This window comes from Ostrinia nubilalis, chromosome 20, assembly GCF_963855985.1.
Source record: "Ostrinia nubilalis chromosome 20, ilOstNubi1.1, whole genome shotgun sequence".
Classification (NCBI taxonomy): domain Eukaryota; kingdom Metazoa; phylum Arthropoda; class Insecta; order Lepidoptera; family Crambidae; genus Ostrinia; species Ostrinia nubilalis.
Window position 1 is genome coordinate 9,891,768 of NC_087107.1, and position 27,088 is coordinate 9,918,855.

At 38.8% G+C, this 27,088-nt stretch overlaps 1 long non-coding RNA gene across 1 annotated transcript in view; it reads right to left on the minus strand.

Annotated features, from left to right (window-relative positions):
• Positions 1 to 10,545: 10,545 nt before the first annotated feature.
• LOC135081632 (uncharacterized) overlaps positions 10,546 to 27,088 on the minus strand; it is an 83,664-nt gene continuing 67,121 nt past the window's right edge. The window contains exons 2-3 of the long non-coding RNA XR_010259227.1: positions 11,339 to 11,436; positions 10,546 to 10,619 (exon numbers count right to left, since the gene is read on the minus strand). This is a non-coding gene — a long non-coding RNA (uncharacterized LOC135081632). The remainder of the gene's footprint in view (positions 10,620 to 11,338; positions 11,437 to 27,088) is intronic.

Genomic DNA, 27,088 nt, shown 5'->3' on the forward strand with positions numbered 1-27,088 from the left:
AATGTTACAGTGCTCAGTGTTTAGTTGTTTTGTAAAATGAGAATAATGTTTGTGTGCAAAAAAAAAGAAAATCGTAACATTGCATTTCCAGTTATTTGTTTAGCATATTATTTGATAGCTGACTGAATAGTTTCCTTTCAATAACTGGGTAATTTTATAAAAAATCCAACTGTTATTTTATTAATCACATCACTGATTGAAGCCTTATCTGATTGTATTCAGTTTACTCAATTTTAGTAAGTAGCAGTATTTTTATGGTGAAAGGATAGGGCAAAAAATAATCTCATCTTTGTTTAACAAGAATAAGAAAAAACATTATTTTTATATGACAGTGCTATCTTTTCAACAGTTTTTTGGTTAAACACGCAAGAACTTATTTGCTTCAGTTGCTTACATGTAACTTGTGTAAGGCTGGGTTGCACCATCCTACTTTAACTTTGACAAACGTCAAAAATCTGTCTAACTCTATACAAAAAACACTGATTATCGTTATAGTTACGGTCAAAGTTATGTGGTACAACTCAGCCTAAGTAACGGCAAAATAAATAACTCAATTCAGTTAACGGTAAAATTACGGCATTTAATGCGGAAAACTCGGTAAAAACACCTCGAATTGCGGCAAAATGTACTTCCAAGTGATACATCACCGCTTGAATTAAAGCCTCATAACTATCAACTACCCTTGCCGTAAATAACATTTTATTATTCACGAAAAAACTAAAAGTAAAAGCCCCTTCACACGAGCCATGAATCTCTGCCGGTTTATACGGGTCCGGTAAAAACCGGCACAGGTGAATCCGATTTAAGTGAAAATTTATGGTGACGTATTATCTCGAGTGCGAACCGGAAAAGGTGCAGGGACAATAGTTTTGTACAGACAATGGCAGGTATGCATGAGGTTAAGTTAAAACAATAATGTATGTAACCGTAGGTACTTCTTCATGGCAGTGGCTAAAGCTTATTTTGAAGGACTAGGGTAAAGACTTACTAGGATGGAGTGTCATGATAAGCTCATAGCAGACTTATCAACTCGGAAAGTGATCAACACCGTATCGCCTTTCGCGCCCTGTCAACCGCGAGAAGAAGCGTTTACGTTACGGTGTGGATAAGTGTGCGTTGCAGTATGGAGTTTCATACAAAGAATACTGACCGCCTCAAGTTGATACGGCTACGATCCCTTTCTGGGTTGATAAATGCGCGTCTTTCATGTGTAAGTTTTTTTTTATTTGTGAGATATTTCAAATTTGAAATTAGCTAGCTTTTTTATGGCTTAGTTAGCGAGACACTTAGAATAGGTATAGCTCAAAGCAAAACCACAAAGCAGCCACTTATGATCAAAGTCTTCTTTGTACTACTAAAACTAATTAAATAAGTGAGTTTGAAGTACAATCAAGGTACGAACCTAGAATCTGCGGTATGTGTGTCGAGGTCTACCGTTAGTAGTTCCAAATTCTCGTCTTCTGATACTCTTATCCACGATACCTGAAAAGTACACTATTATTAGATTTTTGTACTTGTAGAGCTGATGACCATTGGGTAGAAAAGTTCTCGATGAAAAAGGATGACGTAATGTGGGCAGGCCTCCCACTAGATGGACCCAAGAACTGGTGAAGCTTACGGGAAGTTACGAGCAGCGAATGAATGGTCACTGTGAAAATCTTTGGGGGAGGCCTTTGTCCAGCAGTGGACGTTATTTGGCAGAAACGATGACGAAAAGTACTTACAGTTTTATCCCTTAGAGAGGTGACTCGGCAGTCAAAGATACATGTGTCGGCTTTGATGACAAGCTAGCTAACCATTGTAGCATCTTATGCAGCTGTGATAGAGGTGATAGCAAGAAGAGCCTAATGCAATGTATTTTAGCTTAATTTCAAACCTACACTTATGTTCTTCTGATTAGTTTCGTTGCGGGTCCAACGACATTTAACTTTCCCCTGGTACAAACATGGCCGTCACTGGTTGGAGTTTTATTGGCGGTAAAGCTGTAAATACTGGCTATACAGGAGTTGCAACGGTGGGAAAGAGAGGTGAGAATAGTCCCGTTTTGATTACTTACAGTTTTATCCCTTAGGGAAGTGACTCGACAGTCAAAGGTGACCGTTGAGCCTGTGTCAGCGTTGACGAGGGTGTCATCCGATGCCTTCCCATCCTCGAACGAAGGTGGCTTGAACCTGCAAAAAATTACTTCTTGTAGTTTTGTTTCGTTGCAGTTTTGGCTCTATTTGTGAAAGGTATACTGAAAATGGAAAAGCCTGACGAATTAGTATTTTTAAGGAGAAATGGAAAGGGCACATAGTACGCAGAACTGGCGATCGATGGGGCAGCAAGGTTCTTAAGTGGGGGCCACATACTGGAAAGCGCAGCGTGAAACGTCCACCTACAAGGTGGACCGACGGCCTCATAAAGGTGCAGGAAGGCGCTGGATGCACGTCTCTTCCAATCTGCCAATGTGGAGATCATTGGGGGAGGCCTGTGTTTAGCAGTGGAGCAGTTCTATGACTGAAAATATAATGATAGTAAAATAGTAAAACACGGGTCTTAACGCGACATTTATTAATTGTCTGCTTGTGACCACGGCTGCAGCATCGCAGCCGAAACGTCAAGCCGTGAGTACATTATGTAACTCATTAATAAACGTCGCTTTAAGACCCGTGTCTTACTATTTTAATGGAAATGGAACGCGAAAGTTTAAAATCTTATAATATAATGATAATCTGAAAATGAAGGTTATTTAGTCATCGTTACTGCTAAAACAAATAAGACTAACCTATAACCAAACCGTTTACGTTTACCTAGAAAATGTTCAACTCACAATTTAATATACATCAATTTACTCTTTAAAAGTTTAGAAACAAAGTATACCTAGTAATAATAACTTCGAACAAATGAATAATATTATACAACATATTATGTTAACACCCACGTATCATACCACATAATGTACACCTACCTACAATCTACATATTTATTATAACTAAGTTATAACAAAGAGTTTATTTCTCCTTATTACAAGAATATAAGTACGAAAGTTCCTCTTTTGTTTCCTGTAAGTAAAGTTATACAAAGATCTAACATTATTTATATTACGAAAAGTGTTTCTTATGTTAGTAAGTAACGAAGTTAAAGTTAATACCAATTCTAATTAAAACTTTTCGGGACATTCAAACCAACATTCTCACATAACATAACCACAGTTTTAGAATTATTACGCCTTCTGTATGTAGCCTTACTTTTGCAGAACCGGCACAATTATCAGGCCAAGTACAGACAACAAAACAAGTTCTACATTGTGGCAACTTATGTCGCGGTTATTAAGGAGGTATACCTCGAAGCGCCCCTATGCTTACTAATATAAAGCTATACCTGAGCTGAGACCCAGTGATAGGAAGGGAGGGAAGTCGAACCCTTACTTTGTTCTCCTCCTAATTATGTTCTTCTTATTAATTTGATTGCGGGTCCAATGAAAGGCGAAAAAAATCGGCAAGACTTGAAGCGTGATGAAACGCGAAACTCAAGATCGAACGCGATGGAGGACTGCTGTGGACGCCTTCTGTCCCATCTAGGGGACATAGAACATTAACGCCCATTTTCACCATCAATCCCTATTTTTAAGTGACCCCTACATAACATAACAGGAATTTTGTTTTTATAGGGGCCACTTAAACATTAGGGATATATGGTGAAAACGGGCAAAAGTCAAGTTTCAGTCAAGTCACTTGGTGCGCCTCAAAATGAGTGCGCTTCGACAAACACCTATAGGCTTCATATAAAGTGCAATTTTGCTTGAAAAATTTAGTCTGGCATAGTCGATTAAAAAATTTACAGCATATCAGGGTTAAACACTGTGGCTTCTATGTAGTTGTAATAGGTGTTATTTTGCATCAAAAATGTAGATATAGTCTGATAATGTTCTAGACTGTACAATGTACGTGCGGTGCCAAAGTTCGCGTTAACGAGTCTTGCTCGATTAATTTAATTAAAAAACTTCGAAAATAACAGCGAAAGCGTATTAAGACGTGTCAAAGATTTTCCGAAAGTTATCCAAAGTGAAGCACATTTTGGCAGAAAATAAGAACGTATTTTTATGCTACATCGCTTATTTTAGTACTTAACTTCTTTGAGAGTGTGACTTTATTTCTTTGAAACAACAATCTATGCAATATTTACACTAATGTTATAAATTCTAAAGTACCTATTTCTCATCTTTTACTTAGCTATTCCATTTCACGCTTATACAACTAAACCACGATGGTGCCATGATTTAAACAATGGTATAGAAATAGTTTAAGACTCATCGAAAAACATAACCCTCCTTCTGGCGTAGTCGGGTAAAAACAAAGCTTAGTTTTTACCGCGATTCTAGAAAGGGGGCAAGTGCGCAATTATTTTTGTTACGATCGAAATTTAACAGTTTTTAACACGATACGCGCTTAAGAAAAATGAAATCTTACCTGTATCTGAAACGTGGTCGCTTACTATGGTCCTCATAAGAAGGCTCAAAGTCACCCAAAGGGCGATGGAGCGGGCTATGCTCGGAGTTTCCCTGCGTGATCGAATCAGAAATGAGGAGATCCGCAGGAGAACCAAAGTGACCGACATAGCTCGCAGAATTGCTAAAATCAAGTGGCAGTGGGCGGGGCACATAGCTCGTAGAGACGATGGCCGTTGGGGCAGAAAAGTTCTCGAGTGGCGACCACGGGCTGGAAGACGTATCGTGGGCAGGCCTCCTACTAGGTGGACCGACGATCTGGTGAAAGTCGTGGGAAGAGCCTGGATGCGGGCAGCGCAGGACCTTTCATTATGGAAAACCTTGGAGGAGGCCTTTGTCCAGCAGTGGACGTCATTCGGCTAAAACGGACGGACGGACGGATCTGTATTTGCCTGACGACCGAAATTTGCTCGTGCGAAGCTCTGGACAAAAGTTTTTTAAAGGACATCTTGACATAAAAAAATATAGGGACCTCTAAAGCTACATTGAAAGATATTTCACGTTGCGAACATTCAGAATGAAACCAAAGACAAAGTGGCATACATGATCTGATATAAAGTTATGATCCTTGTCCCTTTTACAGAACTCGTTTAGAACATCGCGTACATATAAGTTACGGGTTTTTGGGGTTCCTTTGTAACAGAAATATATTAGAAACACTTTTTTGTCTGACATTCTTAGATTGAATCTTAGGAAGCCTTATAAATTCACATTTAGTTCGAGTTTTATGATCTGACTTCAACGCAACTTCGTACGCGTGAAAATAGTTTAAATAATATAAGATTTTAAACTTTCGTTCCATTTCAATTAAAATAGTAAGACACGGGTCTTAATTAACGTCGCGTTAAGACCCGTGTCTTACTATGTTAGTTTGAATAACATTTGAAAGAAAGAAAGAAAGAAAAAAAAATGTTTATTTGGTATCAAAGATATTTCTCGTTTTTGTCACATTTTTCTTTACTGCTCCGCCCCTATTGGCCGTAGGGTGATGTTATATGTATGTATAGCCTAAAGACTTCATAAATAGATGGGCTATCCAACACAAAAAAAAATCAAATCGGACCAGTTATTTCCTGAGATTAGCGCATTCAAGAAATCAAACAAGCTCTTTGTTTTATCAATCTTAGTATAGATTTATTGTGCTTCGAAACTCACACAAGAGCGTCTTCCACAAGGTTTCAAAAGAAGCAAATCTGAAAACGCCCTTAGACAATACCCAATCCCTCTCATTGTCGTTAATTTTCTACGGAACTCCGAGTCTCTCGTTTTCTCACAAAGAAAAATGTGACCCTACAGGGTGTTTTATTCAAAGTGGATCCATTTTTGTGGACGTGCCACGAGTACAAATTAACTCTACAATATTACACTGAAACACAGTGTAAGCTGAATTAATATTATTAATTTGGTCCCTGACAGAGGTGTCTTCAAAAATTACTTTTTTAGGAAAGCGGTTTTTTGTAATGTAATAATGTTATAAACCTGGGGCCAATTCGTTTGTTTTGCGACGTAATAATGTTACAAAATTTCTGCTTAGTTTAATCCAGCTGGCTTTGGATTTACAAATTAATTTAACATCATCCTAGTTGTGATACTTACCTCGTTATGAAAACTGCTAAACTTTTCAGGGACGACAAAAAGCTTCTTTAAAACGAATTATGTACTTAAGGCACGTGATATTATCAGAAGTTTTTCAGTCAAAATGAATTGTAATGCAGTAGACATTACCAAGTAAGTCAACACTGGAATACTATTAGAAACTTAAAATCTCATTTTAGGTAAGCCTACTAAGAGATAATAGCTATAGCTCGTATTCACAAACATTACTATGAAGTCTCACAGTGCGCGTGGACGCACAAGGTGACGTGACACACGAACCAATCACAAAGCTATATTCAACGCTGTGCGTTCGATTTGCTGCTTCACTTAGCAAGCATCATTTGTGAATACGGGCGCATGTGTCATGTCTATGGGTCCTCGCCCACGGCGAGTAGCGATGCAGTCGCGCAGCTGTAGCGCGTTAGTAGCGCGTTGGCATCACTTCTGTAGTGCGTTGCAAATGCGACTAACGCGCGTTAGTAGCGATGCTGTCGAAATAGTCACCGTGGGCGAGGGCCCTATAAAACGTATAATTTATCCTATGTTGTACAGTTATCAATTTTACAATAACTCACATGCTTGTAGCACCAAAAACACCTTTAATATTATATAAATATCAACAGGAAAATGTATAATAATGTACTATGAAATTATAACACAACAGGTTATTAGATAGGCAGTAATAATCACTTCGGCATTATAATTATTTTAGCCGCAACCGCTCTTGGCCCGTGAAATTAAGGCAATTTAAGGGCCTATTAACTGCCTAGTTTGGAAGCCTTTACGACTTGAAAATTAATAATTCATTGGCTTATTTAATAACCCCTCGTTAGGTTCTAGTTCTGACCTGTTTAACCTTGACTTAATTACTAGTAGATAGCTATGATACTACGATAACTTTGTTTATTTTAACGTCAGTAACGATGTTAAAAATGTAGCAACGACGACCAATAATTGACCAAATTATTTGTTGCTGTGGTTAAAAACTTATCTACCACGTCAGAACCCACAATTTGTGTGTAAAAATATTTATTCGATTATATATTGGCTAATATGATGACGTCGTGTAAAATGTCTGGGGTAGTAAATTTCTTACTTAACTTAGGCTGGGTTGCACCATTTTACTTTAACTTTAACAGACGCAAAAAATAATGTCAAACTTTATACAAAAAAGACCGGTTATCTTCATAGTAACGGTTAAAGATAGGTGGTGCAACTGAGCCTTAGTGACGTGGAAAAAAACGTAACTTGAACGTTTTTATGTAAGTAAAATGCACGTAATGTATTAAAGTAGATCAACGTGACGATTTTATGAAGAACCCACAGTAATCTACTTCATCAGATACTGAGACTTACCTACCAATTCTATAAAATGTTCAGTGCCCCGATTACGCTAATTTTAACGTCTCCAATGCCGACGCGCTTCTTCGATTCTGCGATACGAATTGGTCAAAACAGTTGACTTCAGCTGTTTTGACCAATCATATCGCAGAATCGAAGAAGCGCGTCTGTATTGGAGACGTTAAAAATTAGCGTAATCGGGGCCCAGCTTAGAGCCCACGCCCACGGCGTTTATGAAACGCGCGACAGCATCGCTACTAACGCGCATTAGTCGCATTTGCACTACAGAAGTGATGCCAACGCGCTACTAACGCGCTACAGCAGCGCGACTGCATCGCTACAAAAAGTCGCCGTGGGCGAGGGCCCTTAGTATCATACTGTTACCTCAACGCATCATTTGCAGTATACTCGTACAAGCATTACTTGAACACACAGATTACCTGTTACCTTCATATCAGTTGATTAATCTTGGCCAAATGTCTTTCAGTAATGAAGTTGTGCCGTAACCGAACCAAATTATCGCGATAAGGTATTTTGATGCAACCATCAACTTTATAGTCACTAAACTCATAGAGTAAGAAGATCAGCCAGTACAGTCCAGTTTTCTGTTGCTACGTGAGATGCTTGGCGTTTCCCTACAAGATCACAAAAGGAACGAGTGGATCAGAGAAAAGACGGGGGTTAGTGACGTTGTAGAAGTGATTGAGAGCCGTAAATAGAGATGGGCAGGGCACATGGCACGGATGAACCAGGATCGCTGGGCCAGAAAGACCCTGGAGTGGAGACCCCGCAACAACACCCGCGGCAGGGGAAGACCGCCTAAATGATGGAGAGACGACATCCGGCAACAGGCTGGAGTGAACTGGATGCGTGTGGCCAGGGACATAAGTCGATGGAGGGTTGAAGAGGAGGCCTATGTTCGAAGGGGAACCCAAAGGCTGCTATAGATGTATAGATAGTACATATAAACGTTCTACACATGAAAGAGAACGTGTTAGGCCCGGTTTCCAGCAAGGCGTAGGTAGCGGATCGGAGAAATGTTTTGAAAAACCAATCAGATTTCATTCTGTCAATTTCATTCAATCTGAATGAAATCTAATATTCTCCGCGGGATTTGGTGGAAACCTTGCCTTAGAGCGGCGTCAGCGTCAGATAGATCGAAGCGTCTAAGATAGCCAAAATGATCATTCTGATATTCAATATTTCATATTAATGTAACCAGTCAAAGTAAGCACATTGATTGAGGCACCTATTGGATTCACATTATTTGACTGACTGTACCTAAAATACAGATTAAAAAGTATCTAGTAGTGGTCAAAATCAAGATCCAAATGACGAAATGAGTCTTTTTTAAAGTTTAGCCACTGATAAAAAAATAAAAACAACTGAAAGAATATTGGTTAATTTGGTTATCTGTTCACCTTGGGCTGTATTTAAGACGCCTAAAGATACCATTCAGAATTTTTACGGTTAATTTTCTTCACAGTTTAAGGGAAAAATCGTTAGCTACGAGTATAGTGGTTATAAAAGTAATGTTTGTAGTTAACGACATGGGATAAGAACAAAGAAACGGTATGAAGGAAAAAATCCAAAATTGCGCCCTTTCCTTATCTTGATTGAGGCGTTATTCGAAATAGGCGGTAACTGATATTATTACAATAAAAGTGTATGCAGTAGGTAACTTTATACTGAAAGTTTCGTATTAACAATATATTTTGGTGGGCTGATGGCGTCTTGAAACCTGCTTACGGGTTGTCTCCACGGAATCCACAAAAAAGAAATAAAGAAAAAATATTTATTTGGTACCAAAAATAGAATGATACAAATTGACTTACAGCAATACAAAAAACAATAGAAGTAAAACATCCATGTTCTGTTGGTTAACTTTATCAAAATAATCACTCGACATTGGCAGAAATAAACCTCCCCCAAAGAGGATTAGTTGCGATCAATAAAAAAAGATATCAAAGGAACATTATACTTCCTAACACAATGCCAATTCGTTTACATACTTTTTAGAGGAATCAAAAAGACGATTTTGACGTTTACCTGTTGAAGTAAACTTACTGACTTCAACTTTATTGTGATAACAGAAAAATGGTTGAAACCAGATGTTATCACGCTGCAATTAACTGCGATAAAATCGTATTACATTATAATCAAAAACACGGTATATTTAAAAGCGAGAATTTAAATAAAATAAAGCCATTCATTTTAATAATAGCTCTTGATAGTATCAGAGCGGTTCAATAATGTTTGTTTTCTAAAACTTTCATCGGACCAAGTTTAAAGGACTGGTTTATTTTAAATTAAAATGTTTTCAACAGAAAATAGCTTTTATTTTTGTTGCCTTTGCTCACTTTAATGCATAAAATTGGAAGCCCTGTGCTATGGTAAAACCATAAAGTTAATATTCCTTTCGCTAGCTATATTAACTTTATGGGTAAAACTTATACCAAAATTTTATTGTAGGTATATTTTTCAGCTGAGGACGGCTTTCACCACGCACATTTTCAGCTGAAAAAAGTACTTACCTCAATGAAGTTTAGCAAGTCGAGGGTTTCTGAAAACTATCAGTGGGGACAAACTTGATTCAGTATTATGGGCGATCAGTATTGTTTATTCTCCAAAAGATGCCATCTTTTGGAGAAATCCTTGTTCCTCGTTGCGTAAATACGAGTCTAATCTTATTTCTAGATAGCGCTGTGTGAAATTGTCCAAAGATATTTATTTATTATTTATTATATCTGCTCGGACCAGTCTAAGACGTCTCCAAGAAGTCCTGCAATAAGTAGTTTCCGTGGTTGGTAAAGTGTCAAATAATAATAATAATATGTGAGCTCCAAAGCGTACAAACATAATATTAATAATATTATGCCACGTACTCGTCATGATAATTCTTGCTTCTCATTGCGTACGAGTCGAATTTCATTCAACATGGGTCATCCTAAAACTTTTCTCGGGAAGTCATGGAATATGTAGGTATATTCTGTGTCATAAAAGCATTTTTGTACTCACTTGTCATGAAAATGCTTGTTGCTCGTCGCGTACGAGTCGAATATGTAGTTCAGCATGGGCGAGTCGGCCTTCCCTGGCCTCGGTCGCCGGGGCTTCCCCGTGACAGGCCGAGGGTTGCGAAACACCGTCGGTGGGGGCGCCATGGTGGTGGAGATGCTTGGTTCAGTGCTTGGAACTGTGGAGAAAGAATTTGGATTTTAAATTCGGCTAATGCAGTGACGGGCTGGAAGACGTAGCGTGTCAAAGTCAAAGTCAAAATTTCTTTATTTGTTTAGACTAATAAATACCTAGTTCTTACAAATCGTTATTTTGCTCTTAAGATGCCTCTACATGTCTCATTATCTTTTTACCCTACCAGCGCTTCGAGATCAACATTTGGCAAGTGCTGAGAAGAAGCGCCGCAACAAACTCAGTCACCACTGTCTGCCGGTTAATATAAATAAATAGAAATAGAGTAGTAGGTACATTCGATTCAGGAGCAGTTCACTGAATTTACCATGCATTCTTGTATGGTGTATCTTATAAGAATGGGTATACAAGATTGCGTGGTATATTAAACAAGGTAGTGACGTGCTAATATCTAGACTTACGTGGGCAGGCCTCCTACTAAGTGGACCGACGATCTGGTAAAGGTCGCGGAAAATCTTGGGGGAGGCCTTTGTCTAGCAGTGTACGTCATTTGGCTCAAACGAATGCAGTGACAACTTTTAGAGAAAGAAAGTCCAATAATAACTTAGCAAATAACTTCGTCTAAATGAGAATGTTCTATGGCGTGATAATATTACCGTGCAGGAACTGAACCCGTACATAGCGTTAGCTTTTTGTGCGTTGCAGGATGATAATAGAGATGATGATGATGATAATGGTGATGATGATGATGAAACAGAGACTGACCTATGGCACTGGTCTGTGGCGAAACAGCCTTGGCAAGCACCGCCATTAGTAGCACGATGCGGTGCATGCCGCCGCATCCTACCCGCTGAGCAGGTTATCTGGAACAAAGAAAAACATTATTAGATTTTTTTCATCATCTTCATCATCATCATTTCAGTCATAGGACGTCCACTGCTGAACATAGGCCTCCCCCAATGTTTTCCATGTAGATCGATTTAGATTTTTCACCTATTTGTGAAAACTTTTTTATAGGCTTTTAAAAAGCACTTAGTACACGTCCCAGTATTAACCCTAGCACTGCTTCGGAACAATAAATGTGTCAGTGCTGAGAAGAAGCAGCGCGAGAAACTCAGTGTGTATTTTGGTGTTCCATCAGAGGTAAGATAGCCAGTTCCTCTGTGGTTTAGGATTCCGGGTGAAACTCGCTTCGACCTTCAGCCTGATCCTCACTTGGTAGCTCTTGGCCGTAGCTACTAAACCTATAGAAAGTACAGAGTACCAATGTGTTCTAAACAAAGATCCAAATTAAAACGAGTTTGGAAACTTCTTAACCTTTTTAGTCTCACCAAACTGTCAGAAAAATAAACCAAAAGTACTTTAATGTAAGAAGTCAAGTACGCAGAGTACTTGACTTCTTACATTAAAGTAAGTGTCAGAAGTTTCATTATTTAAATAAGTAGGTACTTTATAAAATAATAACAAAGATACCTTTCCTGCGTCTTGAAAGGTCAATCAAAGTGAGATCTTAAAGTCATTAACGTCAAAAATAAACCCATTTCAACAAAACTTAGGAAAGTATTGTTTACAAATTATTTAGAAGCTGCAGATTCAATATTTTGATCTCAATGAACGCTAAAATTATTTGGTAATTCTTCAAAGAAGAGATATCTCGAATAACTTTATCAAAGGAAGTATTTAGAGATCAGAAAACACTGTTTGATGGGTTGATTTCTAACGAATTATTAATACTTTTGGAAATTACTTAAACAATTTTCTTCTTCCTTAAAGAAAGTATTTGGAAACTTAGTAAAGCTTTGGCGAGCCCTTTGTTTCCACTACTTATCAGTAGGAATATCTGCCAGATAGCCACATTATGGACGCTAATTAACTCCCTCATCTGACTGAAAACTAGGTAGGTACTTACCATACCAGTTGTAATAGTACCACTAACTTAGTAGTATAGTAAGTAGTAGTAACTAGCAACAAATTATCAGAAAAAGTTTAACCAACATGAATGTGCTTGCTTTTCTGAGCATAATCTTCCCAAAACGGGACTCTTTGAAATTGCCATTCTCCAAATTTTATTTTCAATCGCCTTACGACGCCCTTGGGATACTGCTTTGATCTTCTAGCAATGGAGTTAAAATAATTGTAAAAAAATATTGTGATGTATTTTATTATAAACCGAAAATTAACACGAACGAAGCCAGCAAGTCTTTTTTTATTCAAAATAGGAGAAATTTACCTTCTAGAGTTTTATTACACGGTTATAATCGTTATAATAGAAGAAACCTTCGTAGACCGTTTTAGGTTCTAGGAATATTCATGGTGTAATTAGTAATGCATATTGCCTATATTTTTCTAGGTAGCCTGATTACGGGAAAGTGTTGGAGCTAGAAATTACCATAGCCATGACACACATGAATTATCTTACTTTTATTACGTCAAATACGTATGTTTGAAAGAATTAAACCAACCAAAAATTATGTCGAAAATATACGGGGAAAACATATTGGAGAAAAAAAACGTAAAAAATACAGCTATCAGGATCAAATTATGGTCGAGAATTTGTATTCTCAAAATGACATTACCCACCCTACGAGTTTGTCTAAACCAATACACCCTGTTCGTTCGTTTGTTTCAGCCGAGCCTCCCCCAAGGATTTCCACAAAGACCGGTTCTGCGCCGCTCGCATCCAGGCATCTCCCGCGACCTTCACCAGATCTTCGATCCACCTAGTGAGAGGCCTGCCCACGCTACGTCTTCCGGCTCTTGGTCGCTACTCAAGAACTTTCCTGCCCCAGCGGCTATTAGCTCTACGAGCTATATACCCGCCCACCCTGTGTAATAACTTCTTTACTATTCCATCTGACACTGTACAATTTTCCATTTTATTCTACTCCTAAAGACAATTTACACAGACAGACCCGTGTGTAAGAACCAGTATCCAGTATATTGGATTTTAGCACCACTAGCACGTAGCAAAAATTGTAGCAAAAGGTACAATAAGGCAGACGACTGTGTCGACATTTAATTTGCCTTACATGCGGCAAAACTGTAGCCATTGTACATTCCACAGAGTTCTTGTAATCAATGTTTTACTTTGAACTGCTGGTTAACATCTAACGAGGGACCTAAAAGGGAAATTTACGATAGAAAAAGAGATTTAGGTTTATTTTTTTAAGAATTAGAAAGTACACATAAGGCGCGGGTCTAAGATGGAATTTTATACAAAAAATTCACAAAATTGCATGAAGACAAAATATCGCCAATTATAATACACATTACATCTACTCGTGTCTGCTCTCACACGCGTAATAAATTAACGCCCGTATTCACAAACATTACTATGAGGTCTCACAGTCCGCGTGGACGCACAGGGTTACACATGAACCAATCACAGAGCTGTATTCAACGCTGTGTGTTGCATTTGCTACTTCACTTATGCAATCATGGGGCGTAAGTGATTGTAATTCTAAAACAAAGGTAAATTTTGTTTTTAGGTACCTCAGTCAAAATTGTTAATTTGATCATTGATTTAAAATCGTAAAAGGATTTGTATAGAATTATGTGATTTTGTAAGCGATTTGGGACTCAAAGCTTCGTAAATTCGTATTGTAAAGTAGTCGTTGAAATTAAAGTACATAATTTTGTTTCCTACTGGTTGTAAAATCATCAGAAATATGACGCTACTAAAATAAAATGTAAACAAATTAAATGTTTCAAAGATACGCATCGCCGAGTTAAATTCGTTTGTTGGGTCTATATTAACCCTTAGAGCGTTCGCTTTCGTTGAAATTGCGAATTTAGGCTCTGCCCCTTCACGGAGTTAATGAAAGGTTAAATTTTACGAGCGGTGCGGTGGCGTTTGACAAAATTCACTTGGGTCCTAACCAGGTTCATGAAACTTAGTTGGCTAGAGTGAGTCTTAAGGATAGTGGGAGATGGAAATATATCGCATAAAGTTTTAAGTTTGAAGACGATAATGCGTGTATCAAAAGCTGCGCAACTTAAATATAAACTGTTATCATCATTTTTTATTTCTTTCGCCAGTTCTAAACAGCGAAAATAAATGAGAAAATTTAATAAAAAATTACTGCCATAAACTACGATCTTTATACTGCGAAGCGTTTGGTCTTGATTTATGATGATTGAGATAATGTAACCTAATCTCTGTAACTACTCAAAATTATTTTCTGCAAAAAAATGAGATATTGATCTAGATAGATTTTTCATAGAAAAAAAAACTGCCTGCTGTAGAACCAAACTCTGAATCTTTCATATTTAGGCTGAGTTGCACCACCTAACTTTGACCGTAACTATAACGATAACCGATGCTTTTGTATGGAGTTTGACAGATTTTTGACGTTTGTTAAAGTTAAAGTAAGATGGTGCAACCCAGCCTTATAGTAATATTCATTGCTCTTTCCTTTTATAAGGAACTAGCAAAGAGGCTCACCGAAGTAACTGGTGATCAAAAGGCTGGCAGTTATTTCGGTCAAAGAATAAGCCTGGCCATACAACGTGGCAATGCTGCCAGCCTTTTGCTTTTAGGCACCATTTCCGATTGCGGCGCTGGGGGTGAAATTTTTTTTTGTAAATATTTTGTAATAACACATAATTTATTTAATTATTAAGCAATTTTTAGTTTTTAAATAATTTTAAGTTTTTTATAAGTACATGTTTATTGCTTAATGCGTAATAATAGCCTTAACTTCTAAGTTACAGACTTAGTTACCCAGTAGACTTCAAAGTACCTTACCACTTTCAAGACCCTCATTTATACAATCGTTTTGTTCGAACAGTAAACCCTCACAATTGGAGTGATCCATCTCCTTTTAAAAGTCATTCCTTCCGACGAAATGAGACATAAAATACCGTGAAAGGCAAACAAATGGTACGGAATCAGCCTCGAATTGAATTAAAACGTGTGGGCGAAGACTCTGATAAGTGTAATTTGTCTTAAAAGCACGAAAAAATCAGGTCTTAAGAGGAGGTTCCAAGTTTTAAGTTTCAAAAGAATTCATCAGATATTGGTACTGGGTGCCAGACAAAGTAATAAATTACAATGCTGGTGAATTGTGTGGAATAAAAGGGTACGTTTGGCTTTGAAGTAATTTCAATGAAAAGGGGTTTTAAAAATGGTAAAAATTTTGTTTGTTCACCAAACATTGATGCCAAAGTTTTCTCCTTTGTCTATTTGATTAATGATAATGCGTAGGTTAAGGGTAAACGTTAAATATACGAGTAATTTGAATTTTTTAACCTATCTTTTACTCCTGGATGGTGGATGGATGTTTGTTAGTCTTTGAAACTAAAACCATTAATGAGAAGATAAAGAGACCCAAGAACAAACATGGATAATTTTTATCCTGTTTTTTAAAGGGGTGTAAAGACACATGTGCAGTAAAAACCTTATGACAGACCGAAATTCTTAATGGGACAATATTATTTGATCCTCTAAAAACTAATTGATCTTTTTTGTATGTGCACTTTTAAAAATAAATGATGTGTTTTATTATATTTTATCTTTATATTAATTATTGGGTCTATATTAGTTGATCTACGGATAAATTATGAATGATCTTCATTTAAGGTAAAATAATATTTATGTTTAACATACTCTTTTAATATTTAGTAAACAAAAATAATATTTGATCCTCTTTTTTAGTTATTGATCTTTAATTTTATTAATTTGATGATTTTTATATCAAGTTTGCCTTTTAATATTGATCACCTAATAAATACATTTCGATCTAAGTATAACTTAACTTTAAAATATATTTGATCTAACTAAAAATATCATTGGTTAATATTTTTAATAAAAAAATATCTTTTAATTTACTCGGTACTTTGTGGTTGAGTGACAATCGTCCGTCATTGGTCGTTTACTGAGTTGACCAAGGGCTTAGCGGCCAATAAGCAAGCAGAATGGTACATTGCCATGTTTGTTTAAATTACAAGCTTTGCTTAGTTTGGGACTAGAGGCGCTATGTAAAATAATTTTATACTTCTGGCATCCCTGAACCTGACATCATAATTTTTACCTCTTTATTTTTTTTCAAATCGCAAGGTTGATTTTCTCTTAGTATACCGATCTCGACCGTGATCAGTGACCATAGAGTCATCTGTCAACGGGTCGATTAGACCCGATAAAAGCACTAAATGATATTTTTTTACTTTTAGTGCGACATCGGGTCGTAAGGACCTGATAAGTTTTTTTTCCGAATATTTACTGTGTTTGACGAAACAATTGCAAAACAATATTTATCTTTCGTACTACTGAAAAGACCGAATATATCCATCCCGCACCAACGCATCCAGCACCTAAGGTCAATTCGACCCGATAACGCAGTGTAAACGTGTTAAGTTTTGCTTTTTTAATAAAAAATAAATCTTTGAACATCAAGTGCCTTTAAATAGTTTCCATCCTTTGACTACAACTTAATAAAAATAAGTACCATAACATAATTATTTTGAAGATTATTTGATAAAGACAAAAAATAATTTATACAAATCAAATTATTTAAAAAAGTATCACAATATTGAATATTTGGTGCTCATTTCTCTTATTTTTGGGGATCAACAAGTAACGATCAGATATAATTTTTACATCTCAAAATTTTTTTGCGTAGTCCAAAAGAGGTTAAAATATCGATCGATTTCATTTATTTTATGTCTCAAAGAAAGAGGATCAATCATTAAAATAGATGACCATTTAGATTTTTTTATTTGCCATTTTAGCTAATTTAAAAAGATCATTTAAATACATGCCATTCTTAATTGCAAAGCCGCGTGCAAGAGATTAGATAAATATCCCACATTATTTTTGTCTCTTTTACTCATATCGTTATCTAAATATGATTAAAGAGATGTATGTTCCAAGCTTTTATATCAGGCATGTTAGAACTTGGCCTTAACCAACAATTTCTCTTACTCAGTCGCTCGCACCCACATCGATCATTAGGAGACGGATTCCGGCGAATAATGTTAACATCCCAGTCTTGTACGTTTCGGGCTACAAAAAGGTGAATTTATGTGTCAAAACGGAACCGATTTCATTCTGACACATAAATACATACATTCGGTTCGGTGTCACGACAGTAATGGCGTGTCCACACATGCCGCCGGCTTATGCCACCGGGTTCGCCGCCGGCTTTCAAAATGCCTTGCCAGTGTACCATCCTGGCCGCCGGGTTGGCCGCCCGACATGTGTGGATGCGCCATTAGAGGTAAGATAGTCAGTTCCTCCGTGGCCGAGGATTCCGGGTGAAGCTCGCTTCCATCTTCGGCCTGATCATCACTTACCATTATGTGAGATACACAGGCCAAGAGCTTTCTCGTTGTGGATAAAAAAAGACACAACATTCGTCGTTTATTCGTCGATAAATGTCTCCCGGATTTCTTTAACGATTTCTATAACGAGGGTCCTGCACTGTTCGCATTCAGGTTTGTACCTGGGTAGCTGCGACCTTCACCAGGTCGTCTCGGTCCACCTAGTAGGAGGCCTGCCCATACTACGTCTTCTAGCTCGGTAATCGGGAAACTTTTCTGCCCCAGAAGCCATCAGCTCTACAAGCTATGTGCCCCGCCCACTGCCACTTAAAGCAGTTCTGCAGGCTATGTCGGTGACTTTAGTTTTCCTTGTATTTGCATTGTATTGAATTGGTGGACCTTGAGCTTTCTTATTGACTTGGATTGACGTCTTGATGAGAGGCTTGATTTGGTTGGTATTAATGTCTTGATGAGAGATTTGTATGTTAAAACGGTTCTTGTCGGGCTAGGCTCATGCCTTTCCTCATTTTTATTTCATCGACTGCGAGCTTGTATATTTAATTATTGACATCGGATATATTTTTTCCGTTACACGTTTTGACATTGCAGTATGATTAGGATCTTACTAATCTTGACAAGAAATCGTATATTTTATTAATGGAGGGATTGAGATTATTTTAAGGAGTTCAGTTTTTAGAGCTTTATTGTTTACAATTTTTAGAGTAGGATTTGTGCTAGGTAGTGCACAAATTACTGGAATTCCCACTAAGCTAAGCTTACGCCCGAATTCACAATCGATGCTTGCTTAAGTGAAGCAGCAATTTGAACGCAAAGCGTTGAATTAGAGCTCTGTGATTGTTTCGTGTATTACCCTGTGCGTCCACGCGCACTATGAGACCTCATAGTAATGTTTGTGAATACGGTCGTAAGTATGTTTGCTAAGAGTGGTTTCACTACTACGAGGATTGCATGAATGCAATGATACCCGTAGTTGAAGGAGCCAAATAGTATATCCTTCTTTCTTCGTCACATTATTTTCTAAGTCCCCTAAAGAACTTCTAACCCCGTCGCGTACTAATGCACCTCCTATTTCTATTCCTTTTCGGAATCTTAGCAAAAACGTGGCCAACTTTGTTCAGCTTTCAACAAACTAGTCTGATAGTGACACCTGTACTTTGTCGTAGAGATTTCAAGATTAAGTTATCGATATAGCCTAACATATAAAATCTTGATTATGTTCAGGTTTAACTAAATTACCTTAATTTTAGGTATAAGTATGCGTTTGTTAAGCGTGAAACATTAGCCTATGTTTGTTCATTTTAAAAAAAATCACACGATACTGACTATATAAAAATATAATCTTGGCGCATTGAAATTCAGACGGTTGAAGGCACTGGCAGATTATGCTGTTTTTACTAAAACTTAACTACATGCCAAACTAATTTGCCTTCCTTAAAACGTAATTAATGATTGTTTTTAGTTTCTGTTTCTGATCTGCTCATTATTGTTAGCTGAAAGCAATGATGGTCTTCAACTGTTCTAAAGTTGAATAAAGTAAATACAATTTAATCTTATCGATGCAATGAAACCGATTGTCTTCACATCCTTATTCATTGCGGACAAAAAGGAGAGGAATTAACTTGAGCCATTATTTAGTGGGGATAACTTGAAGTACTTTCCGCATTGTGTAAGTGACGGGAAATTAACAGCAAGTTGATACAAGTTTCAGCTATTCATGGAGGCTATTCCACTCGCAAGGTGGACCGACGACCGCATAAAGGTAGCAGGAAGGCGCTGGATGCAGGCCGCTACCAACCGTGCGATGTGGTTGTCATTGGGGGAGGCCTATGTTCAGCAGTGGACGTCCTGTGGCTGAAATGATGATGATGATGGAAACTTAGCGTGGCGCAGAGTTTTTAACGACTTATTTTATTGTATTTGACGAGATTCGTTTCAACCAAATGACGTTCACTCTTGGACTCCTCCCCCAAGGATTTCCACAATGATCAGTCCTACGCTGCCCCTTAAGATCGTTGGTACACCGAGATTAACGCCCGTATTCACAAACGATGCTTGCTTAAGTGAAGCAGCAAATTGAACGCACAGCGTTGAATAGAGCTCTTTGATTGGTTCGTGTGTGACCCTGTGCGTGCACGCGCACTGTGAGACCTTATGTTTATGAATACGGCTGACGCCCGTATTTATATCTGACGGGATATAACTCACTGCATTTTTCAGGAAACATTTTAGGTTTATTACAAATCGGGAACGAAAGGTTCTAGGCCACGATGTTTGGTGCCCATATATTTGAAGACCCATGTTACTAATTTACGAATCACCTAGGCTTGTGGAATGCCTTTGGATGCAAATGATACTAAGGCTGAGTTGCACCACTTAACGTTGACCGTAACTATAACGATAACCAGTGTTTTTTGTATGAAGTTTGACAGATTTTTGACGTTTGTCAAGTTAAAGTAAGATGTTGTAACCCAGCCTAAGTCATTTAAGACAATCTTATATTCAGAAAGCAGCTGGATATATCCAGAGGGATGATGATAAGATATCAAATTAAACTTTTCAGAAACTCATATTTTTTTATTTTGACTAAGTATATTTCTGACGCCAGTCTCACCGAAATAAAAATAAGAATGATGACATCCAAGCTATATTAAGAAGAGGTATAATCACTTGGGATTAAATATTTGCTTAAATACTAAACTTTAAGTAATAAAACCAATAATCTTTATGAATACCATCATCCAGACAGATCCATCATCCATTACTAAGCCGAAGAAAAACGTTATAAGGAAATTATTTTGATCGATTACTTCTAAACGATGTGAAAAGTATCGATAAATCATCATTTAGTACATGTTTGGTTAAGCTATGTATAAAGCTACAATTATTTAAGCTTATTGAAATTTGAAAGTAAAAAGATCGCGTAAATTATATTTATTTACTAGTAAACACTAGTTTTTGCAATTCTCGCGTGAATTTCAATCTGTCACCATAAAACTACAGCAATGGGGGTTAAAAATATTTTATGCTTTTTCCTTGTACTTAAAGTATTCATATCTATACTAAGGCTGAGTTGCACCAACTTACTTTAACTGTAACTATAACAATAACCGGCATTTTTTATGGAGTTTGACAGATTTTTGACCTTTGTCAAAATTAAAGTAAGACGGTGCAACTCAGCCTAAATGTCACATTATTTTCGTTCGTTCGTCCGTTTCAGCCAAATTACGTCCATTCTCCCCCAAGGATTTCCATAACGATCGGTCCTGCGCTGCCCGTATCCTGGCTCTTCCTGCGACCTTAACCAGACCATCGGTTCACCTAGTGGGAGGCCTGCCCACGTTGCGTTCTGACCCGTGGTCGCCATATTATTTTATTAATATTTATTTAGGGTTACTGACAGAGAGGCAAAGTTACTTATTTTTAACAACAATGGCAACAAGATTTTGATTTTAATTTTTTTTTATGCATAACAAGGCAGATATTTGACAACAATCGCACCTGATGTTAAGTGGGTTATGAAAAAGTATAGATTTATTGTTATAATCGTTAAAATTAAGCAAGCACCTAAAGGTAGACTGCATTAACTGTTTTATCCTTCAAGCGGGCGCGCGGCGTCGAATCGACCGCGCCTAACACATTTTCGTTCATAACTTTTTTTTTACTTGTTACACATATTTCTCATTTTTAGTAGCCTGTCGCTTGCTCATTGTGAGCGAAATAAAGAGCTTACCTCAGCTCTCCGCGCTTTTCCCACCCCATGGCTTGCTATTGTTTAAGCCGCGGCGCCGGCGTCGAAAGCACGCCACGCGCCTGTCGTCGAAAAGGTTACGCGCGACTCTCTATGCGGTATAACATTTCTTCGGCTATCACCCAATATTATTGAATTAAGCTTGCAATTCTGTTTTTTCTTATTAAATAAGTCGTAAACTGCTAGTGCTGTGTGGGGACGGCCGTAAAAGAATACTTTTCCCCACCGCCAACAGGAGGCGTGTCGTAAGAGGCGACAAACTCCTGTAGCACCGGACGGGCAGCAGCGTCTGCGTGCGAAACCAAGCAAAAAAACTGCGATCGCCAACCCGCCTGCCAAGCGTGGCGATTAGGGCAAAACCCTCCAAATGGTGGTAAAAACAAAAAAACGGCCCCTAGTCCCCGGCGGCCCCACTATCCCGGACCACGGTAGCGGTCACGGTAACGGTGGGGCAAGGGGTGCGAAGAATCCCCGGGGGATGCCAGGCTACCAACACCGACGACCTCTGGCCCTGGCAACCTATAACGCTCGCACACTGCGTACAGACGTGAAGCTAATGGAACTCGAGGAAGAGTTGAGCAGGTTACGGTGGGATATCGTAGGATTATGTGAAGTCCGAAGAGAGGGGGAGGACACCATAATTCTTAAATCCGGAAACCTGCTCTATTTCCGGGAGGGCGACCAGCAGTCCCAGGGTGGTGTCGGGTTTATCGTCCACAAGTCCCTTGTCAACAACGTGGTCCAGATCGAGAGTGTTTCGGCGAGGGTAGTGTACCTGATACTCAGAATCACCAAACGGTATTCGCTGAAGGTCATACAGGTATACGCACCGACCACGGAACACCCCGACGACGAAGTGGAGACCATGTATGAGGATATTTCCAGAGCCATACATGGCTCCCGGTCCCATTTTACCGTTGTGATGGGGGACTTCAACGCGAAGCTAGGTAAACGAAGCGATAATGAGCCGAAAGTGGGGCAATTTGGGTACGGAGAGAGGAACGCACGTGGCCAACTGCTGGCTGGCTTTATGGAGAGGGAGGGCCTCTTTATGATGAACTCCTTCTTCAGAAAGCCAAAACAGCGAAAGTGGACATGGCTGCATCCCAATGGCGCTACAAAAAATGAGATAGACTTCATCTTGTCGACGAAGAAGCATATATTCAATGATGTCTCTGTGATCAATTCGGTCAAAACAGGAAGCGATCACCGAATGGTAAGAGGCACATTGAATATCAGACCCAAGCTCGAGAGATGTCGACTGATGAAGTCTACGCTCCGCCCAGCGCCCATCCAACTCCAAAACCCCGAAAGCTTTCAGCTTGGAAATTGTCCAAACGACTGGGTCTAAGTTCTTTAAAACCCGTCGTTCAAAAGGAACCAAAAAGATCTCTGACCTCACCAATCAACTCATGGAAGAGAGACGGAACTTGGTTCTGCAGTCCTCTGAAGATGCTGCTCAGTATCGGCGCCTTAACAGACAGATCTCCAAGTCTTTGACTCGCGACCTACGCCAATTTAATACAGACCGTATTAAAGAGGCGATTGAGCGAAACAAGGGCTCTAAAGTGTTCGCAAGAGATCTGTCTGTTGGCCAAAGTCAACTGACCAAGCTGAAGACAGAGGATGGCAGAGCCATTTCGTCGGGGCCGGAGATATTGGAAGAGGTCGAGAAGTTCTACGGACAATTATACACGAGTGTACGTGCACCTGTCACAAATCTAGCCGAAGACCCAAGAGCTAGACTGACCCGACACTATACCGAAGATATCCCGGACGTCAGTCTGTACGAGATTAGAATGGCTCTCAAACAGCTGAAGAACAACAAGGCACCGGGTGATGATGGAATCACGGCTGAGCTTTTGAAGGCAGGCGGAACGCCGGTACTGAGGGCTCTTCAGAAGCTGTTCAATTCCGTCACCCTCGAAGGAAAAACGCCTACGACATGGCACAGAAGTGTGGTGGTACTCTTCTTCAAAAAAGGTGACAAAACCTTATTGAAGAATTATAGACCCATCTCACTTCTGAGCCATGTCTACAAGCTGTTTTCAAGAGTCATTACGAATCGTCTCGCTCGCAGGCTCGACGACTTCCAGCCTCCCGAACAAGCCGGTTTCCGAAAAGGCTTTAGTACCATAGACCACATACATACGCTAAGGCAGATTATACAGAAGACCGAGGAGTATAATCAACCACTTTGCCTGGCGTTTGTGGATTATGAGAAAGCCTTCGATTCGGTCGAGACCTGGGCAGTGCTACAGTCTCTCCAAAGGTGCCAAATTGACTATCGATATATCGAAGTGTTGAGGGGTTTGTACAAAAACGCCACAATGTCGGTCCGCCTTCAGGATCGGGATTCGAAACCTATCCAGTTGCAGCGAGGGGTAAGACAGGGAGACGTCATATCTCCAAAACTGTTTACCACCGCCCTGGAAGATGTCTTCAAGCTTCTGGACTGGAACGGATTTGGCATAAATATCAACGGCGAGTACATCACCCACCTTCGATTCGCGGACGATATCGTAGTCATGGCTGAGACCTTGGAGGATCTAGGCACAATGCTCGATGGCCTCAGTAGAGCCTCTCAACAAGTGGGCCTCAGAATGAACATGGACAAGACAAAAATCATGTCTAATGTCCGTGTTGCACCCACTCCTCTGAAGGTTGGAGACTCTACACTCGAAGTTGTCGACAATTATGTATACCTGGGACAAACAGTCCAGTTAGGTAGGTCCAACTTCGAGAAAGAGGTCAATCGTCGAATCCAACTCGGATGGGCAGCGTTCGGGAAGCTTCGCCATATACTCATGTCCGAAATACCGCAGTGTCTCAAGACGAAAGTCTTCGAGCAGTGTGTGTTGCCAGTGTTGACATATGGATCCGAAACGTGGTCGCTTACTATGGGCCTCATAAGAAGGCTCAAGGTCACCCAAAGGGCGATGGAGCGGGCTATGCTCGGAGTTTCCCTGCGTGATCGAATCAGAAATGAGGAGATCCGTAGGAGAACCAAAGTAACCGACATAGCTCGCAGAATTGCTAAAATCAAGTGGCAGTGGGCGGGGCACATAGCTCGTAGAGACGATGGCCGTTGGGGCAGGAAAGTTCTCGAGTGGCGACCACGGGCTGGAAAACGTAGCGTGGGCAGGCCTCCTACTAGGTGGACCGACGATCTGGTAAGGGTCGCGGGAAGAGCCTGGATGCGGGCAGCGCAGGACCGTTCATTGTGGAAAACCTTGGGGGAGGCCTTTGTCCAGCAGTGGACGTCATTTGGCTGAAACGACGACGAAACTGCTAGTCCAAAGTGAAATAACAGAGACATTATTATGAAAAGATGAAAAATAGAGTGAATCGGAGCTCAGAGACCAAGCTAAACTGAGCCAAAATTATAAAATTATGTTTTATCATTATTTTGCCATTTTTATCGTTTTTACCAGGTATATGAACTATTCCGAGGTATTTTAAAAGATTTTGTATTCAAAAATTGGTTTTTGATCCAAATAATATTTTCGTTATGTTAATTGATTAAATAATTGTTTCTTTAACTTAATTCAAATTACTTAAGACTTAAATATACTCATAAATGTCTGCGTACAAAATAATAAATGATAATTGGAAAATAAGTGCTTTATTAATTTATTTACTAGACCCTATAGGTCTTTTCGTTTACGCGCGACCGCTGCCGTTACAAAAGACCGCGCGCCCGCTTGAAGGTTATGCATGAAGTGGCGAAACCCGTAACTCAGAGTAATTAACTAAAACAGTTTTCTCTCTCACCAAACACTGTGTTACGTACGGAATGCATCCTCTATAAAGTTAGTTGTTAATTTGTGATGCGAGTTGTGTCGAGCTTAATAGAGGTAGATGCAGTAAAACTGTTTCTAAACTTTTAGGCTTTGTGCATACAGAAATACATCTGGGAAATTAGAGGGTCGTGAATTCGTGATCCGTGTGGAGACTACAGTTCTTGCAACTCACGAAGGCGAGTGCATTTTACTTGTGTATGTACGTGTACATGCACATAACGATAGTGTTATGTCTATCAAAACTTTCGAAAAACCAACAGTAGCGAGCCATCACACATGTAAAGCCTATCGCCTTCGTGAATTGCAACAACTAAGTATAAATTATATAATAATAATCTATATAAATAAAAACCGGCCAAGTGCGAGTCGGACTCGCGCACCGAGGGTTCCGTACAAACCTGCAAGGTTTACAAAGTTCGTTCATTACGACAATCGAGTCATAACTATGTTTTTTTTTCACGGGTTAAAGGCAATTAGATCTAAGTATTTGATATGAATTTCAACTTGATAGCTCTACGCGTTCATGAGGAAAAAAGTAATAAGTTTATATTTATTAAAAAATATATATTTTGTAATGTAACTAAAAATTTAAGGTTTTCGGAATTTTTCCTTTATGTGTGCTATAAAACGTTGCTTCATGCCAAATTTCAAGATTCTAGGTCGACTGGAAGTACCCTTTAGGTTTTGATTCCCTTGCGAGTACTTGCGAGTTTCAAAATATGCAGCTTAAATTGCTGTTTCTTTTGATTGCGTTGACATAGAAGTTTGATTTTGTTACAGCTTAAAGGTATTATAGACCTGAGTATTTGGTATGAATTTCAATTTAATACCTCTACGCGTTTATGAGGAAAAGGGTAGTAAGTTTAAAATTATTAAAAAAATATATATTATGTGATGTAACTAAAAATGTATGGTTTTCGTAATTTTTCCTTTATCTATGCTATAAGACGTTGCTTCGTACCAAATTTCAAGATTCTGAGTTCACGGGAAGCACCCTGTAGGTTTTGATTCCCTTGCAAGTGTCGAAAATTTGCGGCATAAACGGCTGTATCTTTTGATTGCGTTGGCTTAGAAGTTTGATTTTTTCACAGCTTCAAGGGACAGTAGACCTGAGTAATTGATATAAATTTCAGCTTCATACCTCCACGCGTTCCTGAGAAAAAGGGTCTTGACAGACGGACGGACAAACGGACAACAAAGTGATCCTATAAGGGTTCCGTTTTTTCCTTTTGAGGTACGGAACCCTAAAAATGAATTGTTGTTCGTTAGTCTGATTAAAACTCGAGAACGGCTGGGCCGATTGACCTGATTTTGGTTTTAAAATGTTTGTCGTAGTCCAGGGTAGGTCTATACGGTGAGGAAATAAGGAAAAATTGCGATGGCTTATTTATTGCCTTTAAGGCGGAACAGAGTTCGCGGGGTCAGCTAGTAAATAATAAATCTTTGGACAATTTCATATAATAATAATATAATGATATAATAATGATAACTCGGAAATAAGTTTTTTAAAGTTGAAAAAGAAACAAATCTGTATTTTGCCGAATCTTGGCTCTCGTGAGGAATACTCAATCTCGATCTCAAGCACAGATCAGTAATTGATTGAATTTCATTATGTTGACCAATCAAAGGCTCTTAAGTTTAGATTATACAATTCAGATAGAGTTTTTCAAAGCCTAAAGTTCT